The following is a 5,550-nucleotide window of genomic DNA, read 5'->3' as shown; positions in this document are numbered from 1 at the left end:
GCGGTTGAGGGAGGAACGAGGGAGGGAGCGGCGCGGTGGAGGGAGAGGGACAAAGTGTCTGGCGAGAGGGAGGGACGAAGTGATGGATGGGGGAAGATTACTAATGGCACACCCCCAGGCGATGCACCATTAGAATGTTTTTTTTTCATAGCAATGGTGCACCAAAGGGACGGTGCGCCATAAGTATTCTTTTTTAGATAGCAATCTTATTATTTTTAGCGCACCAGCCACCCATGCGCCATAAGTAAGATTTTTTTTAATGAATATGAATATGAATATGAAACAGTAATATTTTTTATAAAAACAGTAATAATTGTTGTTTAACAACAATTGTAGTCTACACTTTTTTATTATTATTATTTTTAAAATGAATATGAATATGAAACAGTAATATTTTTTATAAAAACAGTAATAATTTTTTAAAAAATATCATCAGGCGGCGGCGGTGGAGCGGGGGAGGGTGCGGGGGGTGCTCGTCGGCGCGGTGGAGCGGGGGAGGGTGCGGGGGGTGCTCGTGGTGCGGTGGAGCGGGGAGGGTGCGGGGGGTGCTCGTCGGCGGTGGAGCGGGGGAGGGTGCGGGGGGTGCTCGTCGGCGGCGGTGGAGCGGGGGAGGGTGCGGGGGGTGCTCGTCGGCGGCGGTGGAGCGGGGGAGGGTGCGGGGGTGCTCGTCGGCGGCGGTGGAGCGGGGGAGGGTGCGGGGGTGCTCGTCGGCGGCGGTGGAGCGGGGGAGGGTGCGGGGGGTGCTCGCGGCGGGCGGGGGAGGGTGCGGGGGGTGCTCGGCCGGCGGCGGTGGAGCGGGGGAGGGTGCGGGGGTGCTCGTCGGCGGCGGTGGAGCGGGGGAGGGTGCGGGGGGTGCTCGTCGGCGGCGGTGGAGCGGGGGGGTGCGGGGGGTGCTCGTCGGCGGCGGTGGAGCGGGGGAGGGTGCACCACACATACATGCGCCATTAGTAGTTTTGCAAAAAAGTAATTAAAAATAATTTTTATACTAATGGCGCACCGCGGCACAGTGCGCCATTACTAGCTAGTAATGGCGCACTATGCGACGGTGCGGCATTAGTAGTTTTGCAAAAAAGTAAAAAAAAATAAAAAAGAATACAGTAATGGCGCACTTTGCCTGGATGCGCCATTAGTATGTTTGGAAAAATGAAAAAAAACATTTTGTTACTAGTGGCGCACCCTGTGCCTGGTGCGTCATTAGTGTCTTACACACTAATGGCGTATCTTCACATGGTGCGCCATTAGTATATAGTAGTGGCGCACCACTTCTCTGGTGTGCCATTAGTGTCAATTTCATCTTTAGCCCTTTTCCTAGTAGTGAACGGAGCATGCTTATGATCACAAAACTTCCTCCGCAGCATAAAGGGCTTTCCAGCTGCGATCTCTCTAGCCTGACGCAGCTCCTCCTTCGCAGCTCTCATCGCAGAGCGAGCATCCTTGGCATCGGCAACGGCCTTCTCCAAGTCCGTCTGTTCCGCCCGGTCTTCTTTTTCAAGAAGCTTGCAACGGTCAGCAGCGCTCTTTAGCTTCACGGCCATCTCTTTCTTGCTTCGGCAGTGAGCAGCCTATTCGGCTCTCAGCTCTTCAAGGGCCTTCTCGGCAGCCGCATCACCTTTTCTGGCTTGTTCCTTGGCTCGGGCAAGTTCCACCCGAAGACTCTCCACGACGGCCGCACCATCTGATCAAGCATACACATAGTAAGATACTGGCATAAAAAGCTCCTCTTACCAGGTGCCACCAGAGGGATTACATACCTTGTGCCTCGTCAAGCCACTTGTTAACAAGCACGATGTCGGCATCTGCCACGTCAAGTTGCCGCTTTAACTCGGCAAATTCATTAGTCCGGCTGGATTCCGGACACTTCGCCACCTACATACAAAGGCGACATTTTAGACCTGGGATTATGATCCTCTGCGCGCCGTCACTTTTGACAACGCACAGAGTCTCAGGGGCTACTATCTACACAGGGCGCATCTTATTTATGCGCAACTGTCAAAAGGGTGCGTTATTCCGCATACCTCAAAACCCGTCAGTAAACTTCTGACGGCCTCGTGCAATCCGCTTTCCGCGGACGAAATCCTTTCAATCACCGTGCCCATCAATGCATGGTGCTCCTCTGAGATAGATGCTCGCCCTAGCAGATTCTTCAGCTCCTCCGACCGCGCACCGGACGGTGCCGGACTCGTCCTATGCCCTTTCTCGAAGGCCGGATGCGGAGAGCCTTGGGGGGCCATATGGCCACCTTCCGCCCCTGCCGGATTCGGAGAAACCCTCCTCGACGATACCTCAGGGTCGCCCGAGTCGCAAGGCGGTATGGCAGGGGGAGGCATTCCGCTCTCCATCATATCCGGAAGAAGATCCCCCGAAGACGAGCTCTGCTGAGAAGGGCTGAGGTCCGAACTACAAGGTAAATTTTCGGTTACTCTTCTTAGATATAAAACAAGGATTCCTCTCGAAGAAAAACCTCTTTCTACTTATGGCTCGGTGGAGGGCTGATCCCCTTGAGGGCATAATTTGGCCGAGGTATCCCCCGGCACAGGACCCTCTGACGAGGATTTCTTCCCCCGTTTTGAGGCCATGGTCTCCGGGTCTTCAGAGGCGGTCCTCTTCTTCCCCTGAGGAGAGGAATTTTTGATTCCTTCCCTCCGAACAGCCTCCTTCGAGGGGGCCGTAGTTTCCTTGTCCCCTCCCTTGCTTTCCTCCAAAGGCACAATCTTCAACATCCTGACCATCACGGGATCCGGCGTGGTCTCGGGGAGGGGAGCCGGACACCTGATCAGCTTTGCTTTCGCTATCCACTCCTGTTTAAAAGGACAGCTCTTTTAGGGGAAAGTTTATGAAAAATGTACGGATAGCGAGTCCGGGCACAAGGCTACTTACTTGAGTATCCGGGCGATTGCAGCTCAGACCTGCGTCCTCGGTCAAATCCGGACACATTGCTTGTGATCCGAAGAACAGTTTATACATCTCCGCGGGCGTTGCGCCCATAAAATGCTGGAGAGCTCGCGGTCCCTCCGGATTAAACTCCCACAGGCGAAGGGAGCGATGTTTGCCGGGCAGGGTTCAGCGGATCAGCATGACTTGCGTCACTTTGACCAGGCTGAAGTCTCTTTCTAAGAGATCCCTGATGCGGCCCTGCAACAAGGGCACATCCTTGGATGGCCCCCAGTCTAAGCCTTTATTGACCCACGACCCTAGCTGTTGTGGGGGACCCGAGCGAAAGGCAGGCGGCGCCACCCACTTGGTGCCCCTGGGAGTGGTGATATAGAACCACTCTCGTTGCCATAAGCCGAGCTCCTCTTGAAAAGAGCCCTCGGGCCATGGAGCATCAGCATTCTTGCTTATAACAGCGCCTCCGCACTCTGCGTGCCGTCCCTCGATCATCTTCAGCTCTACTTTAAAGGTCTTGAGCCATAGTCCGAAGTGAGGAGTAACATGGAGGAATGCTTCACACACGACGATGAATGAGGAAACATGGAGGATGGACTCCGGAGCTAAGTTGTGAAATTCCAGCCCATAATAGAACATTAGCCCCCTCACGAAGGGATCCATCAGGAAGCCTAACCCCCGAAGGAAGTGAGACATGAACACCACGCTCTCACCGGGCTTGGGACTAGGAATAGCCTGCCCTTGAGCAGGCAGCCTATGCGAAATTTCACCGGTCAAGAACTTGGCCTCTCTCAACTTTAGCACGTCCTCCTCCGTGACGGAGGAGGGCATCCATCGGCCTTGAAGGTCAGAACCGGACATTGTCGAAGGTCCGAAGCACCTGAAATCTGGAGCCTAGGGTGTTGGAACTCGAGGCAACGGGCGAACTCGTTTGAGATTGAAAGAAAGGAGTAAGGCCTTGGTCTCTTTATAAGAGGTTGAATACCAAGAGCCCTCCCCATAACCGTTTGGGACTCGTCTTTAATCGAGAAAACATGCCAACGGGAACGATTGGGTTACCCACGTCCGTATTGATGAGAATCCCGTAAATAAAGGGGACACGATCTCTGCTTTGACAAGACGTGCCAAGGAAACCGCCTCGCAAAATACGCTGAGGTGGGGAAGTAAAAACGATTCGAATAAAGGCTTGGCCGTAGTGTGATGTCACGCTACGGAATACGCCAGCAGATTAGATTTGTGTAAATATTATTCTCTACGGCAATATGTGGAAACTTATTTTGCAGAGTCGGACATTGTATTTTGTGTTCAAAATCTTCTATGAAGTACTTGGAGGAGGAACCCGCCTTGCAATGTCGAAGACAATCTGCGCGCCGGACTCGTCGTCATTGAAGCCTGGTACAGGGGCTACTGAGGGAGTCCTGGATTAGGGGGTGTCCGGATGGCCGGACTATACCTTCAGCCGGACTCCTGGACTATGAAGATACAAGATTGAAGACTTTGTCCCGTGTCCGGATGGGACTTTCCTTGGCGTGGAAGGCAAGCTTGGCGATGCGGATATTTAGATCTCCTACCATTGTAACCGACTTTGTGTAACCCTAACCCTCTCCGGTGTCTATATAAACCGGAGGGTTTTAGTCCGTAGGACAACATACAACAATCATACCATAGGCTAGCTTCTAGGGTTTAGCCTCCTTGATCTCGTGGTAGATCTACTCTTGTACTACCCATATCATCAATATTAATCAAGCAGGACGTAGGGTTTTACCTCCATCAAGAGGGCCCGAACCTGGGTAAAACTTTGTGTCCCTTGTCTCCTGTTACCATCCGCCTAGACGCATAGTTCGGGACCCCCTACCCGAGATCCGCCAGTTTTGACACCGACACCCCGGTTTGATGTGCGAATATACAGGAGATGTAAAGGATGCTCTGCGTCACATTGACATCCAACTGACCAACGACGAAGTTACTGAAGCTGTCAAAAATATGTTAAATGAACCGGAAGAGACCTGTGCTCAAACCGGCCTACTTCCCTTTTGCGCCATCAACAAACCACCAGCGGTAAAAATCATACCATCTGTATATCTGAAATTGCTTCTGTCCAAATAGTATCTGAAAATGTTATTATCTTTTACATGGCGATGATCCATTATGGAACAAGAAACCTCCACAAGATAAATCGGTTAAGCCAACCCGGAACAAGACCAGAGTTGTGAAAACCTACTAACACGAAGAGAACCACTGCATCCTCCGATCCACCGGCTGATGATGATGTGGGTAACCCGGATCTTGAGGTAGAACTTGACTCACTTGATTTATGTTTCATACGCCTTACTGATGATGATTATTGCCAGGACGATGTTGAATTCAGTCATGCCGATGCTGCAGAGGTAATCGTTCTTTCCTATGATTCAAATCCTTTGCCTTCACTAAAAGTCCGTCGGGCAAACCGGAAAGTTAAATTTTCTCATCCTCTTGCTTATTTGGACCCAAACTTTCTTGTGAAGACACAACAGCACGAGGCTCGCCGCACAACTCGGCATAGCGGCCAGGTAGTTACCTCCACCGGTTTACCAAACAATCCGGTTTAGAAACGCCGTTCAGAGGTCTCTAATTCTCTTGCTACTTCACGCCCTAAAGCGGGTTGTTTTCGTCAACCTCTTAATC

Source organism: Triticum urartu, chromosome 7 (genome assembly GCF_003073215.2).
Source record: "Triticum urartu cultivar G1812 chromosome 7, Tu2.1, whole genome shotgun sequence".
NCBI lineage: Eukaryota > Viridiplantae > Streptophyta > Magnoliopsida > Poales > Poaceae > Triticum > Triticum urartu.
Note: the sequence above shows the minus strand (reverse complement) of the source record.